Source organism: Mugil cephalus, chromosome 10 (assembly GCF_022458985.1).
Source record: "Mugil cephalus isolate CIBA_MC_2020 chromosome 10, CIBA_Mcephalus_1.1, whole genome shotgun sequence".
Lineage (NCBI taxonomy): Eukaryota > Metazoa > Chordata > Actinopteri > Mugiliformes > Mugilidae > Mugil > Mugil cephalus.
This window is the reverse complement of record NC_061779.1, coordinates 5,214,095-5,233,504: the sequence shown is the minus strand read 5'-3', so window position 1 is coordinate 5,233,504 and position 19,410 is coordinate 5,214,095. Positions and strand designations below refer to the sequence as shown.

The 19,410-nt window shown below is 42.5% G+C and overlaps 1 long non-coding RNA gene across 2 annotated transcripts in view; it reads left to right on the top strand.

Moving 5' to 3' along the window:
• LOC125014374 overlaps positions 1-19,410 on the top strand; it is a 112,743-nt gene that overhangs the window by 73,436 nt on the left and 19,897 nt on the right. The gene's annotated exons all lie outside the window — the stretch shown is intronic.

Sequence of the window (19,410 nt, the reverse complement as noted above, 5' to 3'; positions counted from 1 at the left end):
TGTGACAGTATTCGTGGACATGTGTTGCAGCTGCGCAGCTGTTTCCAGCAGCTGGACAAGTCAATCCGTCCTGTAGATCAGGTATTATTTTATACAGAACCATCGCGGCTCGGGGCTGATGTGAACGCTGCAGCTGGTTTGCAGTGTCTAACACTTTGGATTGTGTTGTTGAAGTGCAGTTCGAAATGAAGTAAATATTAAAATAAAGCACTTTATCTGCTCTTCAAACTACTCTAGTAACCGGTGCAGTTTTTCAGCAACATGAAGTGGTTAAAAAGGTGTTACTGATTAGTTCAGTTTTCCAAGGTAGTAATTAAACTAAATGTTGACAGTTCACACGTTTTTTAATCCGAAACACTTATACTATTCTACTTTTTTTTTTAATCTTTGACCATGTCCACCCCTTTATGATCAGGTCTTGTTGCGTGACATGACTGTTTGTGTAGATTGCAGAACTTGTCATTGGGAGGGGGGAGGGGCTTGCTATCTAATCCATCGATATGACGTTCTAACATGACGCGTGGCTATACAGTGGCGCGCTGACCCTGCGGCAAACCCCGCAAACTAGTTCAGCAGCTGGTCCGAACTCATTGTAGGTAGAGGAAATGACCTCAGCGAAGAGGAACGTGTTATCGGTTCTGTCCAGGACATCCTTCATACAGTAATGTCACCCCAGCAGCAAGACTGGGAGATAAAGGTGGTGCAGGTTGACACGCACTCAGGACGGTGGACAGTGTGCAGGATGTAGGAAAAGACGGCGACGGCACGCTGTCTGTCTGTCTATTTTCTGTTCCTCTGTCTGTCAGTCTGATTCACTCACTGACACCGTGCCAATGCAGCCATTTTCTAATTAAAGACATTAAAAACAAAGTTGCACGTGCTGCCGATTCATTACAGCTAGCATTAGCTCACACCCAAGCTACTATGACAATGCAATACTATATCATAGACCATAAGTCTTCACCATGGGGTCCGTGAGGGTACTGCAGAGTGGGGGGTTGTAAAATCTTTGTGTGATTAGACATTTTTTATGTATTTTTTTTGTTTTGTTTTTAATTTTCCCCCAAAAATTATAATTTGTTTTAATCCACATGAACATGAATCCAACATACTTTAGTGAAGGGATAAATCAAGGTTCTCTTTCAGTCAGCGCTTCACTCGTTCCCATGCAATACAGAAGCTGTCTCAACAGCCCACTGTTACACACAGAAGTGCCACACTACCTACACAAGTCTGTCAATCTAAACCTCCTGTACACAGTAGGCCCCGCCCCTATTGCTGCTCATCCAATCATGAGGCCGCATATTACACGTTGACTCTGTCAGGTTCCCCATAATTGGCCAAAATGTTTTGGTGATTCACTGTCCCTACTACATTTAGCTGTGTTTAAAGGTACTGGTATGTATGTTTATGGCAGTTGCACGGCCACCCTACTGTTGTGCATGTTTGAAATTTGAACCTGTATTATTTGAATAGTTTAATGTTGAATGGAAAATGGTAATAATTATGTATAGGTAGAACTAGGAGTTTAATAAAGAACATATAGTAGGTAGGGGATGCAGACTTAATCTCTCCATCAGTTTGGTGGTCCTTGGCCTGAAAAATATTGAAGACCCCTGTTATAGACTGTATTTAAATGTGGGCAGCATGTCCCCTCTATGTTGCATTGGTCAAATGCGCCATCAAGCAACTTTGGAGCCACAGTTTGTGCCGTTCAGTCCAAGAGTGGAACCACTGTCTCGTGACCCACCTACACTTCCTCCAGACTCACTCCAGTTTTCATTTAATTAATACTGCGCTCTGCTCTACCGCCACCGTATACAAATAAATGTTGGATTATACACTGTCATTATACGGTTTTGTTTTTTTACAACTCTCACTGTCCCACGGGGCCACTTTATGGGTAGTCGCCATTAGGTCACATCCTGTTTCTATAGCTTCACATAACTAACTAAACCGAAACTCATCCAAAAACGTGACACTTGAACATGCATCAACATTATATTAACTACCTAAAAATGACAGAAACCACCACCCTGCTGTGCGTCGTCATACTGTCTGCGCATTATAAGCTGTACCTCGACAGGGCAAGTGCTGCGCATCAGCAGAGCTGAGAAGCAGTCACAAAACGGCCAGATGCCAGGGAATCTCGATCACACGCAGTTTGACTGTTTTCCTCTGCATGCGCACACGAGCACGTTGGCATTTTTAACAGTGCAGGAATGGAATGCTCTATTATGTAGTTTGCAGTGTCAGAACTGGGCCCAACTAGGACCAGCTGTCTTTATCACAGCCGGTTTGCAGCAAATTGTGTCAAACATCACGTCCCGAATAAACCAATTTGTTAACAACGGCAAAAACAGGAGTTGTTAAATGAGAGATGGTGGTAATATGTAAGCTAAATGAAAGGTGTGTGATGGAATTTAAGAAGTCTAGATGCCTGGACTTGGTGTTATATTAAGATAAGCTCACATTGTTTGTTGATGCTTGGTATTTTTTGCTCAAGGCATGGGACTCTCCTGCTCAATAGCACTTATTATGATGTGATCTTCCTAAATCAGCTGATTGCATGGGATTTCATTTCTTAAATTCTATTCTCCGTGTGATTCTCTTGATGCTGTGAGAATACTGTTGCATGTGCTTGGATCCATCTTTAGACATGTCTGACTGAAGATGCAAGAATGCGTGTGTGCATTTTGAGGAAGGGCGATGCAGATATGCGAGATGGAACATTATAATATTATGCAGGTCTTCCTTGTGCCTCCAAAAAAAACCAGCTGTGACTCATCAGAGAATGGACACGGGCCTTCTGCTGCTAGTGGGGGCCTTTCCCAAACGTCGAAAAGTTTCCCAGCAGAACATTAATTTGTCTCAAGATGGTTAGTGTTATTCACTTCTCCTTTCAGTGGTTTTAATGTTGTGGCTGATCGGTGTAAGTACAGCATGCATGCACTAGTTTCAGAGAGTTTTCTGTCACACGTGACGTTTATGTATGAGTGCGTTGCGTGTGACACGTGCAATTGTGAATATTTAAAAGTAGAATACAATATGATACGGTTCATCAGTTTACTCCACTATTGCGTTGTTTATCTAAGGGTTTAAACGCTAAATAATGCGTGTGAAAGCCACATATTGCTTTAAAGATTTTATTCCTGATCCTGCAGACAGTAGACGGGAAGCACAAATGAGGTGTGGGCCTTCGTGAGGCCATACTGGGGCTTAGGAAAGGCAAGACAAGATATATGTATTATAGCTTTTATTTTTGGAAGATTGTTAGACCCATAAACTGTGACAACAATCCGTGTGTGTGTCGGTGTGTGTGTATTAAATTAATATCCAGGCTGGCCAGTGATACTGTTGAGTAGTCGTTAGTATTATTTTACGCGGTTTATCTGAGCTCCATGCTATCCATATGTGTGTGTTGTATTGTGCGCGTGCACAAGTTTTTATGTGTATATTTGGATTAAAAAAAAAAAAAAAAAAGGAACAGAAAGAAATGTGGCATTGTGCTTGTTGTGGGTAGGTGGCAGACAGTTGTGAATGAAGATGGATGGGAACGCTGGGGCCCGGGAAGCAGGAATGTCAGGCATCACAGACATTAAAGACATACGATATGAAACCCCACCCGCCACCCACCAGCTCCCCCCTCCCCACCCCCTCTCCTCCCTACCTGCCCTCGTGAAATTACCTAGGGTCCTGCCGGTGCCCTGCACATTCCCAAGAGCTCTGGGGGTCCAGAAACACCAGGAACAGGCGCGTTGTCCATAAAATGCATGATAGATGAGTAACTGCTCCTGCTTTCAAAGAATTTCAGGCCATTCTTTTATAGGCTCGCTCTGACACCGGGAGCCTCCGGTGATTCTTCGCGTAGACATGCGTTACTCACAAGCAATGTCACTTCCAATGAAAGATCTATTGATGACTTATATCTTACTTAGTTGCGCGTTCTGAATCACAGAAATCCTTGTGTATGCTGGCAGATGTATGCAGGTGGATTTTCCTGCTACTTTCCGAATGGAAGCGCACACGTTCCCGGTTTAAAGCACTTCATTCACACTGATAAGCGTCCACCTTTGCATGCCACGGCCGATACTGAATGGTCATACCACTGCAAACACTGATGTGAAAGGGTGCCAACGGAAATAACACCAGCCGTCCCCTGCTCCCTTCTCCTGATTAGATTAGGGCCGTGGTCAGTATCAGCTCCGGTCCAACAGTTTAACGCCACAGAACTAAGTGTGTGTGGGTTTTTTTTTTTTTTTTTTCTTTAAAGGATGACTCATTTTCAAGACATGAATGTGCAGCGTTCGAGATGACGGGTGACCTTTGTTTTTTTAAACGTGCTCCTCTTTTAGGCCTTTTGCATGTTGACTTTAACAGGTTTGAATGTTTTTTTTTTTTTTTTTTAATCTAATAATTTCTATCAATAACCAAATTCCCTTTGTACGCGATACGTGTTCATCATGCATAAACAAATATGAGTGAATGAACATTGGGTTTCATTTTGAGTAATTTTATACAGAATAAATCATGCAGTAAATTTCCCCACCTACTTTGTTATGCTTTAGGCCCCAAAATTTTAACTCCTTAGGTTCTTTTTTGTTTTTTTCTCGAACTTTTCCAGCTTGCAAGAATCGAAGATATTCACGGTATGTAAACAGAGCGTGAAGTCCTTTTATTTATCTTTTTTAATGTCCTTTTAAAGCTTTAAAGTTGGATGAGCTCTTAAATGCCCAGAAAGTGAAAACACTAGGTGTGACCTGACAGTAACAAGGATATGAAAGTGTACACATTTTAAGTCAAAGAACAGGTGAAGAAACCAAAGCTGCAATTCAAATGACGGGCTGTTTAAAAGTAAGCGTGGGAAAGCTTCGTATGGGGAAGACGCAACTATTTACCCTTAATGTAGATTCTACGTGTAAGCTTTCTATTTTAACTCGCGTCAGCGCTACACAGAGAGGACCTTAAAAGTCCCTTTTTTTTTTGCTTTCTGTTTTGAATTTGGTAATTTTCACACTTTAACGCCTTGCCTTGGTCTAAACCTCACCTACCACTGGTCTGAGCACATCCTGGACGCTGCTTTGCGCTGTTGTTTTGCTGCTGGCTGATTCATCTGTGGTTAACTTGTGCAGAGAATGCGCACACACAAACACCAGCAGCTCAAAAAAAAAAAAAAAAAAATCAAGTGCGGTCTGTGTTACGTAAGTTTTAATTCGGACGTAAAGTTTTTTGTTTTATATACATTGATTGCATTCTCAAAGGGCGTATAAAGTGTGACTCCTGAGAGAAACCTGAGTTCCTCTCTGTGTCAGCGTACGGAGGGTGACTGATAGCGGAACAGCTGTTTCCGGGGGGCTGCACCGCTGTCTCTGCCATGAGTGCTGCCGGTGGCCATGCTGCACTTGTCCCTGTCCAGCTGCTGCCCTCCCTGCTCTGCTAGTTTCTGCAGAAACCCACCTATTCATAGAGGGCGCTAGTAAAACTGTCTGGAGCAGCTGCTGGAAGGCACTGTGGAAAGAACCTAAGTCAGAGCCCGATGCTGCTGCTGCTGCTGCTGCTTCTGCTTCTGCTTCTGAGACGAAGCCAGAGCGTATACAGAAAGAGAATTCACATACATTCATACGAGAGCACATCATGTAATCAGATTACAACATTTTTTTTATTATTATTACTGACATATGCAACTTGGATATATTATTCTATTCCGTTATTTATGGTTTATTTCCTCTTCCTTTTTATTTCCTGTTTTTCTGTTTCACATATTTTCTAAAATCTAGATGTGCAGGAAGAGGCACATGATTTTGTTAGAGTCAAGAATGCGAGCCAATAAAATTTGCCAACTCTTTTGATTTTTTTTTTTTTTTTTTCCCCACCCGAAGGGATAATAATTATTGAGGCAAACCTTATGACTTATTAAGATGTTAGCGTCGGCTGTTATAACATATCCCTATTGTTTCTGACCGAGAATGTGTGACAGCGCAGCTCATGATGCAGCAAAAATGCAGCGTACAAACATGCTGAGTCAAAGCGAGACCTCTCAGCTGTTCCAAACCCGTGGCCCGCCGTTCGCCCCACCTCGCACATCACCTTTTGTTTCACATCCTATTCTGGCAAACCCAAAGAAACATCCTGTTTGCGGCAGATCACTGCCTCTGGATCGGTGTTAAATGGCACGCTGCATTTTTAACAGGCAGTTATCTCAACTGACCCACCCTTTTGATTATGACTCAGAGAAATGGCAGTTAACTGGAGTCAGAATGTGACTGAACTGAAAGAAATGAAAACAGTTAGAATCTTATCAACGCTAAGGGTGTTAACTTATGCATATTTTTGACTTTACTCGCACAGTTCCTATCTTTCCTCAGGAAACCACCAAGGTGTGTGTGTTTGAAAGGCGTGAGTAACCTTCCCCGAGATTGGCAGTTAATGTATTGTTTCAGGGTTCACCAAAGGTAGAGTTTGTCTTTTAACAAATTGGCGTCTGTTAATCAGTGATGCCGCCTTTCCCCCTTTCAGGTACAGTGAATTGCCCGTGAACAGCGGCGCGACACACACATTTCAAAGAATCTTTCCATCATTCCAAACAAGGCAATTATCAACCAATCACATGGGAATCAGTCCCCCTCTTGTCATGTGGATTTATTTTTTGCCCTACAACAGTTAAAGTTTAGTCAAAGTCTGGCAAGAGAAAGAGAGTTTTTTTCTCACAGGGAGCTCAATCACAGGATCTTTTTCAAGTGGCTAAACGAAGAGAAAAACAGACAAATACCTCAGTCCAAAATAGAAATAGGCGGCAGAGGAATGTTTTTCAGGCACAGGAGGTGATGAAGGAATTAGCTCTAATGAGTGAAACCCTTGCAGAATGCCGCTGCTTTGTGCCAGAGAGATGATGATCGCTGTTGGAAGAACACACACAAAAAAAAAAAAAAAAAAGTGTGAGGGCACATCGATAATTAACGCTGCAACTTTTCGATGGCTTAAAATGATGATAATTGTATCGTACCTCACCGGTCTTTGTTCGCGAGTTGGCGTGTTCTGTTACCCCTTTGCTCAACAAGTGCTTTTTCAGACCATATATCACTGCTGAGGGAGTGGCCTTTAGCAGAGCAGACGTCATGGAAGCAATGGTGGTCAACAACAGTGAAAGTCAAATCCAACACGAATGAAGCATCAGTACAGTGTTTCTCAATAAGTTTTCTAATAGGTCGGACTAGAAGCCAGAGTCAGAAACATCTGCAAACATCTGAATACACAGAAATAGAGTTTAACTTTTATGAATTGTTTTCGTTTTTGTATGAGTCTTATATCTGTAGTTTTGGACAATTTAACCCTCCCATAGCCTTCACAAGTTTAGCAGAATCAGAATCAGTTTATTGTCATTTTACAATGAAATTGAGGTGGCAGTTCTTCATATTTTTAAAAGTGTTATAAATATAAAAAAAATAGAAATTAATAAACAAATAAAAATATGTATGTTGTTTTTTTAAAATATATTTATCATATACATTTTTTTTCTGATATTCCAAGACCAATGGGACTGTGTAACTGTTGTTTTTATATATATACACAAAACATGATAATAGATGATAATAGACAGCAGAATATTACAGAGGGTGGTGTTTTTGAGTGTTCTAAGTTTTTCCAGTGATTACAGTTTGTTTAGAGTTTAATGCTTGACAGCTCTGGGGTCGAAGCTGTTTTTCCAATCTGTTCGTTTTGACTTTGATTATCCTAAAGCACCTACCTGAGGACCGCAGTCCAAACAGGTGGTGACCAGGTTGGGACGGGTCTCTGAGTGCACTGTGGGCTCTCTCAAGGCCACCACGTGCTGTAGATATCCTCTAGAGATGGACAACCGATGACTTTCTGGGCAGTGTTGATGACCCTTTGCAACGTCTTCCTTTGCTGGCTAACCACAGCGAGATGCTTAACATCAGCACTGTCTCCACAGTGCAGCGGTAAAAAGACACAGTTTCTCAGAAAGGTTGTTCTTCTGAAGTGTTATCAGGAAGTACAGTCTCTGCTGTGTCTTCTTCACCACTGCTGTGGTGTTAGTTGCCCAGGGCATGTCCTCCTCAGTATGAGCGCCCTGAAATCTGAGACCCGTCTCCAGTCTGATCCCACTGATGGCGACGGGCTGAATGTTCGATTTCCTCATCCTGAAATCAACTATCAGCTCCTTTGTCTTGGTGATGTTGAGGATGAGATTTACCTCCTATTCACCTCCTCCCTGTACACAGTGTTATCACCTCCTGTGATAAGTCCTACCACAGTGGTGTTCTCCGCAAACTTTACGATGACGTTGTTTGAGTGGGTGGGGGTGCAGTCATACGTATGGAGGGTAGGATAGAGAAGGGGGCTCAGCACGCAGCCCTGAGGGGTGCCACAACTGAAAACGATTATATTTTTTTTTAAAAAGTTTATTTTATTAATTATTTTTTTCGGGAACTTTATGCTTATTTGTTGACTACCTAAATAACTTTTTGATTAAAACAAACCCCCCACCCCACCCCACACATCCATCCAGAATACCTGTTACACAACTATGGAGAAATATGCAGATCAACATAAAATCTCACTGATTGACCTTAGATTGGAAAGGGTTATGTTTAAGTGGCTTCATATGATTTCTAAGTACATCCAAGTACGTCTGGGGAGGTACTGCAGGTGACGCAAAATGTTTGGTTGATTAGACATTTTTTATATATTTTTGAAAGTTTAAAGTTTAAATTCCTTTAAATACATGTTAACATGAATGCGACATATTTCAGTAAAGGAATAAATGGAGGCAGAAGACATTACTGGCACCCTACTGTTGTACATGTTTGAAATAAAACAATTAGTATTTGAACCTGTGTATTATTGATTATTTGAAATAATAATGTATATTAGAACTGGGCTATAGAACACATAGTAGGTAGGTGGTCCATGATTTATTATTTTATATTATTATATTATTTAGTATGAATAATAATAATATAAAACATAAAAATGATACCAGAGTGGTTAAGGATACAAGAAGTATTTTATGTTCAATGATCTTGATCTGCGTTTGTCTTTACAGTCTAGAAACTACTGAGGTTAATCTGCTTTTCAGGCTTGACGGATGACGGCGTAGTTTCGGCACAAACAGACCAGTCAAAACCACTTTGAGTGAAGCCAGATTAAATGTGAAAGCACCCTTAAAATTATAGACGTGTATTTGCAAAGTGGAATGAATGCGTTTAGCTTCATAGAACATTTTTTTTTTTGAGAGAGAGAAAAAGTACTATATGACATTCATTCGGTTTGTGCTATACATGATTTAGTACATGCCCACTTCAATGCACAATTTATTTTTATTTCTGTGTTTTTATATGTGTCAGAACATTCGTTGTTGAGATGAGTCATTTAGAGCTTTTTTAAATTCTGATAGCATCAGCTTGGTTTTGGTTAGACTCCCTGACTTTTCCACATGAGCCGTTCAAACCTTCCTTCACTTCCTGAAAGGAGAGTTACACTATGAACTAACCTCTAGTGACTGGAGTCCAGTCAGTGCATCGTCCCTCTCAGGCTGACTCAGGAGATGTGGGACGAGCTGAGGGATGTGCAACCCATGACTACGGAATTCCTGTGGCTTTGACAGAAAAAATAGCATTGAAATAAATTGTTTTATTTTTGTTTATTTATTTAGTCTTCTACTCTGTTATTTGTCAGTGGACTCAGAGGGAAAATCTACTCTCTTGGAGTTAAACTTAATTCTGTGGCAATGAAATTAAGTTTTAATATTTCATCGACTAGTATAAACATCACATCTTAAAGTTAGTGTCTCCAGTACTGATCAGGCATAACGTTACGACCACCTTCCTAGTGATGTGTACAGTTGTGACTCATCAGAGAATGGATAAGGACCTTCTGAGGGTGCCCTGTGGTGTCTGGATGTTGTTAGTGGGGGCCTTTGGGTCCTGTGGGTTGAGGGGAGGGGCCTCTGTGAATCAGCCCACAGATACTTGATGAGCTTGGGATCTAGTGAATTTGGAGGCCTTTTTTTTAGTTGTTCTTAAATTGTTTGTGTGCGTCTGTGTCAGGCTGCATCCTGCTGCTATCAAGGAGTGTCATTTCTAGGGGTGGGGGTGCCTGGTCCGGTCTAGGCGGGTGCTACGTGAATGCCAGGTCTGAAAGTTTCCCAGTGAAACATTGAATTGTCACACAATCAATGTTATTTACTTGTCATGTCAGTGGTCATAATGTTATGTCTGATTGATTTCTATATAAAACTAGGAACTGTTCTTCTTCTAGGAACTTCTTTTTGAGGTTTAAATATGTTTTGTGCCTCCAGACATGTTTTATCTTGCGGCAGAGGCAGCAACGATGCTCCTTTTGATAGTAAAGGTTGCAGAACTAACCCTATATGGACGAATGTCCTGCATGTCCTGTGGCTGAATCATTCTGAATCCAGGCCAGGCTATAAAATAAACTTTTCTCACAAAGCACAACATCTTAATCCTTAAATGAACCAGTGATCAAGTCAGGTGTTACATAAGAAAACATTGGCACTGGATTGTATATTTTGAGAACAAAACAGTCATATTTGTATGTGTATGCATGAGTGTGTGTGCATACATGTGTGACCGTCCAGATCTCCCTGCCTTTTACATCAGACTGTGCCCCTACGATAGGCCGATTCTGTGGATTAAACACTGAGCGTGTTCCCAAAAGGGACCAAGTCCCAGGTGTTTCAGACACCATGTTGCCGTCTCAGTCTTATTTGCGTACACAGATGTTACGCTTCCACCTTCTGTATATGCGCTGCAGTTCGGTAAAATCCCCTAAAGCCTCACGCAGCCTGACATCCAAGACCGTTTTGAGCGCACACTGCGTTTGCATGGTGCACATTTAAATTATTTTGCCGAGGAAGCATATCTGCATGAGCATGTGTGCAAATGTTGGTGCGGCAGCTGATAGAGGTTATGAATGAGCTACAGCTGCTTGGCCCACTGGTCAGTATATACAGTTGATGAATGAAGTGGAAATTATTAAAATAAACTGCAGAGCGTCCACATCTCTACGTCCATATCTTCCTCACACATCTGGCTTTACAGACACTCACACCATGTTGATGCAACGGACACAAATATTTAAAACACCAAAAGGTCATCAGGTTCTCTCGTGAACTTCGCTGGAACTCCCATGAGATTATGAATTGATGCTAATTTTATTTTCTTTTTTTTTTTTTCTTTTTCCGCAACCACGCTTTGCATAAAACAAAGAGGAAAGAGACGCAGACCTCAGACTGACATGTGTGCAGTAAAGGGTAGTGGTGGTGGCGACAGATGGACAGAGATAGGGAGGTGACAGAGAGAGGGAGACAGGGCTAGTGATGGATAGACAGACAGAGGGAGAGAGAAGAAGAAGAAGGGCTGTGATAAGGACAAAGACATCAGTCACGATTAGAGGGGTTTCCCTCCTCCCCTTCCCCGAGTGGACCTTGATCCAAGTCACACAGACTCTACTGTGTCATGGTGTGTGTGGCCCTGTGTCCGTGTGGACCTACAAGTGGTGACTGAACAAACCGTGACTCAGCAGAAATGAAGCGCCGCACGACATATATGCGGGCATCTTCATTTTAAATCTAGCTTTTCTTTTGGCTTCTCAGCCAGAACCCTTTCCTTTATTATTTGCAAAACTTCTTAGGTTTAACTTTGCTGCCATTAAAACATCTCTTCCTGTGGCTACACATAATGCTAATAGCTACATGCTAATAGACATGTATAGATGAGGCAGAATCATTTACTGTGTTTACAGTGTGTTACAGTTTCAGTTCCCAGAAATGTTCAGTTACACAACAACAATCCGCGTATGATGAGTTGTTTTTTTTATATAAATTTCCCTTCGGGGGCAGCGTATTCATATCTTCTATCGAAAATAACTGTCTCGCATTGAAGTTCTTTTAATCTAATGTGTAATCGCAAAATATATTAGGTAACAAAATGATATAAAACGATAGACAAGTGGGGCCGTGATAGTTACCTCTTCAGACATGACACTTCTCCGTCGTGGTCGACTTCAACATCTACAAATATTCTAATATTTCTGAAAGTGGACGGCAGCTGAGTGCTATCCGCAAACAGAGCTTCGATTCTCCTGCCGCATCGGGGAATTGTATCTCTTTGTGCTGTTACGACGGCTCGACTTAAACCGTTTAGCGGCTATACGAGCTCGCTGACGCGGGCCAACAGGTCAGCAGATGTGGGCTTTAACAAACAAACGAGTCTCTCCTCTTTATATTCTGAATGAGCATGTAACTCACTCGCATGTGCGCGCTGCATCCCAGTGTGTGTGTGTGTGTGTGGGTGTGTGTGTGCATTAGAAGGTGTGTGTCAAACACTTGCACTTGCAGTTCCTGTTTAGGGAGGCCCTGGCAAACAGTGTCTGGTCTTATCTCTTGTGTTTTATGTTTCTAGCAAGCTGAGGGCACAAGCAGCCCTTTGTGGCCAAGAGGTGGCTGGTCTCACTCCAGACCGACCCATGCAGCTGTTCACCACTGTTGGTCATATCCATGTGTGTGCATGCCTGTGTGTAGGGATACATGTGTATGCGTGTGCCTGTATGAATGTTTGAATGTATTTCTGTATGTCCCGGCTCTATATCTGTCTGCACGTGTTTGCCATAATCTATAGTGGCTCTTTATTCGTGTTGGTATATTTTACCTGTCAGTGACATCTCCTAACCGAAACCGTAGGAAAGGCTGATTGTTCTGTGGGACTAAATGTACCCAATATGTTCTCAACATATGGCTCTTTTTTTTTTTTTTTTTGGTGAAGACCCTCTCTGTGTCCTTGTCCTTCGCCTGAATTCTGGTGACACCACCAGTCTCCACAGCGGAGGTTCCCTACTTTATAACACAGAGTTCAATGTGCGTGTGACACATTAAGAACTCCTAAAAGGAGCCATCGGTGAAGCCAGCACAAAGCCACGTGCTGTGTTGGCAGTTGAGTGTGTAGAGGGCAAGAATGTGGCCAGAGGCTGAGTCCAGACTCTGTGTTAGCGAGTGAGAGGGGGACAAAGGGAGAGGAATAACATGCATGCTTTTGGGCATTAATGATATTCTCCAATCACCTCTGGTCCGCGTATGTAGACTGTTAACATTCCTCACATTCAGTTAGCTCCGAATCTACTTTCATTTCACTCGATTTTAACAGAGGTTTTTTGTCGAGTTTTTTTTTTTTTTTTTTTTTTTTTATAACATCCATGCACTCCATCGGTTTGTCCGAGGTCGGGTTGCAGTGGCAACAGGCTAAGCGTCGCATAAGACGTCCCTCTTGCAAGCAACACTTTGTAATTACTCGTGAGGAATCGTAAAGAATCAGTAGCTGGGTTTACATGGAGCCAAATATTCTGATTACAATCAGTTTTAGAAGCCAAAACTGAATGAAAATGCTCCATATAAACGCCTCAATCGGAATAAACAGGCCCAAGCGGTTTCACAGGAGTAGAATATTCCTTTTCCCAAACCAATAGAAAGTCATGTAAACGGGGAATCGGGCTCCGTTCTGTCTGAGCATGCTCAGTGTGTGATGATGTAAACACGCAGCAACGTTATATATTTTAATGTCAGCTCTGAAAGAACTGGACATTATCGCACGCTTAGATGGCAGAAAAAATAGAAATATTGAACTGTTTAAAAAGGTCCGTCAAAAATGTAACAAATTCAGAACCGACTGGAAAACCGTGAAGGCCGGCCACTGTAAGGCTAACACAACAACAAAAGTGGATATGAGCCCACAAACTTTCCAAATCAAGCCGTGGCTTTAATAGTAAAACTGTGAAAACCACAGCGACTAATATGCAGATTAGACGAGAGACCTCCATCTTTGATCAGTCATGTGATGTTTTCATCACGGCTTCACACGTCTGTAAAATGGCCGTTCCGATTAAAAGTGGTGGTACGTGTAAACATCAGATCAACTGGATTTTAAGTTAGATTATAAGTTACTTTATTAATTACATTAAGCCGCTGCACATGCATGAAGAAAGCAAAAATATAAAATGGGAAAAATAGTAACGCACAGTAACTTTAAGCTGATTACTGGTTCGGAAATAGTAACGCGTTAGATTACTCGTTACTGGGAAAAAGTGGTCAGATTAGAGGTTGCTGGCATCCCTGTTGTTACTAATACCTATCTTAAATTTCTTTAAGATATGGGATGGGATGTACTGAACAAACTACTTTGTCGGAGCTGGGTTACTGTAGGACACCAAAGGTGATGCATCCGTTCAAACACGGGCTCCAAGAAAACGTTTATTACAACAATTTATTTTATGAACAGCGGAGGGATGAGTGATAGGAGTTCTTGGATTACCTCTTTTTTTTTTTAAATAAAAATGTAAAAATAGAACTTGCAGACAAACAGAATTTAAGGCAACTCAGCAGTCTGCATTTTAAATGGGAAACAATCAGCGAACTTGACAACTTGCATCACTAATGCATCCGTCATATACGTTTTTGCACAACACAGGAATCGAAATTAAGATAAAAGGGTCAGCAACTGATGAACTCCATCATATGCAGATAAGGAAAATGAAGACCTCCTCGGTGTGGCCTGGTGGCTTCGACGTGGTGTTTGGAGGCTTGTGAGTTTACAGCTCATGTAGATGTGGCTCCACGGTAGTTTCAGACATGATCGGCTTTCCTTCATTTTCAGGCTCATTCCACCTGATCTCACAGCGCAACTGTGTCAGCATCCTGTATCTTTTCTTACTTGTTGACAATTTAGTCATCGCAAAACAGTGACTTCAAAATATCAGACTTCACTGGCCGTCAGTGGTTATTAAATTAAGCCCCAACTTGGCTTTAGAGCCGTTAGAAATATGATTACAGATTGATAGTTCTTTGCCATTCATTATCTATGAGCCTATTCAGACCCAGTTAAGTATTTTTTCATTCATCGATCTCTATATTTACCCTTTATAACCGGAGATTCCGGGACGTGTGGAAATTTCCACGGTTGGAGTTAAAATCTGAGTTGTGTGCAGGTCTAAGGGCGGAGATCAATAAATAACAAGTTGACGTGTGAAGCCCAAGTCGTGACGCACACATAAAGTTAGAGACCCATTAAAGACATGCATACAGAGCGTGAAACTGAGATCAGATCTGAAGACGCATTTAGAGACTTATGGTAATACCAGGTCTGACAACAGGTACCTAAAGCTGGACACTCGCAATCAGGTTGCTTGGATCGGATCTTAACGTAAGAAGCCCTGCGTCAAGGGGGCACATTGGAAACCTTTTTCAAATCAAACAGGAAGAAATATCCTGGTTGTGTATCTACTGTAGAATCTTATCTGGGAGGTCATGATTTTGGCAGTGCCAGCCAAAAGAAATAAAAAAAACCAAGGGCTTAGCTGCAGCTGTAGTGTGAAGGGTTATCTCTCCTCCTTTTCCTCGTTGAGCCCTTTCTGCTTCTTATAGTTTCTGCCTCAGCCTCAGAGAGAGACGGAGCCATAGCACAGCCCTTTGGCCGCGGGGCCGAGTCTGTCTGTGTGACGTATCGGCCTACGCCGCACGCGTTCTCATATCAAGTTTCATATCGAGCACATATACTATCTTCACGTCGGTTTTTGGACATCCAGTCCATGTTGTCGTCATTATGTCTCAGCTTCGGTAAAAACTTTGCTCGTTTGAAATTCTTTGACTTGTTGAAACATGCCGCTTCCACGGCGGCCGTCACCATCCATCTTGTTCAGCGCTCTCATTGGAAATGCATTGTCTGAGTCGACCTTTCACCTCCATGGCCATGTCACTTCCGCTCTTCGGTGGTGTCCCACTCGGGGTGGTGGGGCAGTGAGGTCACAGAGGTTAGCAGGTTGAGCTGTTGGCTGCGCGTCTGCATGTGTGAGGGGCCGAGGTGGGATACTGAAAGGCTGCGAGACGCTGTCTGATTTATTGCTACCCTCCCTTTGAACAAAATGTACTTTGCCACTGTCTTTTATTTTTTTTTACCACCCTCTGTCTCGCCTGCCTTTCTGTTCCTTTGTCTTTGTACGACAGCATTCATTTAGCCTGTCATCACGCTGCTATATGCAACTCACCTGCCCTTTCCCCTGCGCTCTACAGGAGCCACACCGTGTGAACGCGTCTATCTTGGCTTTAGTGTCGTGACGCAACAGCAAGACAGTCGCCCATTTGCAGGTGTTTTGTACGGAAGGTGAAACCAACATTACACCTTGAGACAAATAAACATTTTAGAAAACATTTTTACATATCATAAAAAAAATTACATTAACATAACACATTTACAAGTCCCGAAACAAAATTTACATTTCAGAAAACAAATTGATAAAACGTGAAAAAAGGTGACAAACGTCACCATCAACCGGAAATGGAATGTACCAACTCCGGGGCGGAAGCGGAAGTCGTAACGGGAGCAGCCAATACAAGCTGTTGTTGTCGTTGATGGTGACCATGGCCCTCAAAGATGGACAGCGATCAAGTGAGATTTTTCCTGTTTTGTGGGCAACTTATGAGCCGTTTGACGCGGTCTTAAACGTGAATAGCGCTATTGGTTAGCGGCTGCTAACTTTTTATTTTGAAACGGAGCTTTGTTAGCAGTCGCTAACCAATAGCGCTATTCAGGTTCATTGACATAGTTCAGATAGCAGATTATCCGGCTGTGCGTTTGATCCGTTGGTCTGGTCCATGCCATTTAAAAATGTGTGATGTAATTTTGTTTTATGATATGTTAAAGTGTTTTCTAAAATGTAAATTTATCTCAAGCTTTATAAAAGTGTGTCACGTTTTGTAATGTTGGTTTGCACCTCCCGGCCCCCGTACTTTTGCCACCAGTGAGCGTCTGTTGCTCTAATTTTGGCGCTAATCTGACTCCACCTTGTGAAGTGATTTAACGTATTGACTCTGTGATGGATTGAGAAAGTCATAGAGGCTGATCAGTTCAGTGAAACGGTGCAGAAGAAAGATCAGTTAAGGTCAAACCTTTTTCTGGCAGCTTTCTTTTTATAGCGACTTTCTAGCCACCATGCTAATCGTAGCGCCTCCCCATTTGCACGGTTAATACAGACTACCGCCACCTTCTGGTAGGCAGAGTAATTTACTTTCAGGCATGGCCACGTGTTAGCTGGCCGCTGGCTAGGAACTTCGTGCCACGTGAGGTGACCTTAGTTACTGGTAGTGCTTCGGTGTAAGTCGAGGAAATCACACATATTAATCTGCAGCTGAAAATAGTCCCTCGGAAAATCTATAAAGGCATTCTCTGCCACGTTATTCTGAGCAGCTTTCTTCATAATGGGTTTACCGACTGAGACGATGAACAGAATTAAGTCTTTCTTTTTTATTTATTTCAGAAGTGCTATTGCCAAGGTTACTTTCATCTGTTATATTAAGAACTGAGCAACTTTTAGAAGCCACTACGTATGTATCACCACGCACACCATTCATCTGTGCGTCCATTACTGCAAGGTTTTGTTTTTTTTTGAAGCGGAGAGGGGGGCAATGCTTTTATCAGCTCCCCCCAAACATAATGTCGTGCTTTATCAGAGTTAAAACGACGCCAAAAAAAAAAAAGTTTTTTCTGCAGCAAATGAGACTAACTTGAAAAACTGGACAGGACTCCACGCCTTTGCTCTGTTAAGCGATTGCAGCTTTTACCTTCTCCCTCCTTTCTCTCGTTCTTCTTGTTCTGCCTCTGTGATCTCTCTTAATCCGGCCTCTATCTTTGATGATCGGTGATACCTCAATCAGCACCGCGGAAATGTTTGTTTTCATGCATTTATACGGCAGTCCGTGTCCCGAGGAACATCTGGCTGCTCATGTTAGAAAGGGACAAATAGAGAAGGCCAATTCTAAACAAGTCCCAAACACACAAAGAGGAAGGGGGGGTGGGGGTGGAGGCTGCCTCTCAACTGATTTGTTTCCAATTAACCTGAGGTTAAAAAGATAGGTGGACCTCCTTGAACAAACGTCGAGGAGACCAAAGAGTTGACTGAAAGTTACTCTCAGTCTTTACTTGGGTGGCGATGGGATTGGCTGTTTATTCAGGCTTTGGACTGACTCACAAATCAAAGTGTTTGTCAGAATGGGGAGATTAAGGAACGAGAATAGGTATGGGATTCTACCTGCACTCTTATCTCTTTGTTGTCACCCACCTGGATGAACTGTTAACATTGTGTAAGACACGCACACAGCACACAAACTGACACGCCGACAACACAGCAACACTATAATACCCTGATAAAATGCAGCTGTTTTTATCTCCTGCTTCAGAGGAGAGGCCCCGCGGAGGCTGTTTGAAGAACAAATGAGTGTAGCATTGTTTCAGAATGGGAGATTCCCCTTTCTACCAATGCAGTCAGCTCGGCCTGTCCCAGCAGCTGCTGTCATTTCGGGACATGATGCAGACTTTTTAAGCTGGTAGCACATTGTCAGCACAGTCAGGCATGGACTTTCAGGGAAAGGGAGACAAAAGAAAGTACACAAACATGATGACAGAGTTCAAAAGGAAAGGGGAAGTGTAACTTCTGTGCGAGAGCTGCATGATTTGTCACTCATCAACTGTAATAAATATTATCAGATGCCATCGGACTGGTTTTGGATAGAGTTACACCACAAAGCCTATATTCAAGCCAGGTTTTTCTGAATTAAATTTCCTGGTGTCTTGCATTTGTTTATCAGGAAGTGGGTAACTGAGGTGCTCAGCCTGCAGCTCAGGTTTCAAAGACAGGCCTGGATAATGGAAGATGTTTAAAAAGCCGCTGCAGACAATGCAAGATCTTAAGTCCTGGCTGTCCTGCTCGTCATTCATCTGATCCCGTTTCCTGACTTCTGAAGATTCGAGGGATCTAATTCAAACCTTTTCACCTGCTTTGTGTTCCTGGCGCGTTCACCTCGAGAAAAAAAAACAAAACGGAAATATGTGTTTTGACAACTTCACATTTCACTGGCCTCCACGGAGCGGCTCACCCGCCCTGTTTGCTCCGTCGCTCCTTCGCTCCTCTCCCACTCCTTGCGTTTTCCCTCTAGGTGAATTCAACCTTGTCTCACTGGTAAACGAAGCACTGCTGGAACACTAGCTTTCGGAAGTGAAGCCAGCTCCCTGACCCGCCGTGGTGAAAGGCCCCTCGGGCTTCGCTGCGTTGCTCGCATAAGATGATCTCCAGGAGGAAACCAAAAGATTACACCTGATAGGAAGGAGACTTAGCATAAAGTCAATTGGCTCCTTTGTGGAATAATCCGCTCTTCTCATCCCAGTCATCGTGATGAGTGACATGGACTCGAGCGAGTGGCGGAGAAAGAAAAAAAAAATGGAGCTGAGAAACATATTAAACCGGCTTCAGTTTGCACGAGACCAATATTTAGTTTCAAGGAGCAATTGTGCTGCTGTGATTTTGATGAGGAAAGTTAATGCTGGAAATGCC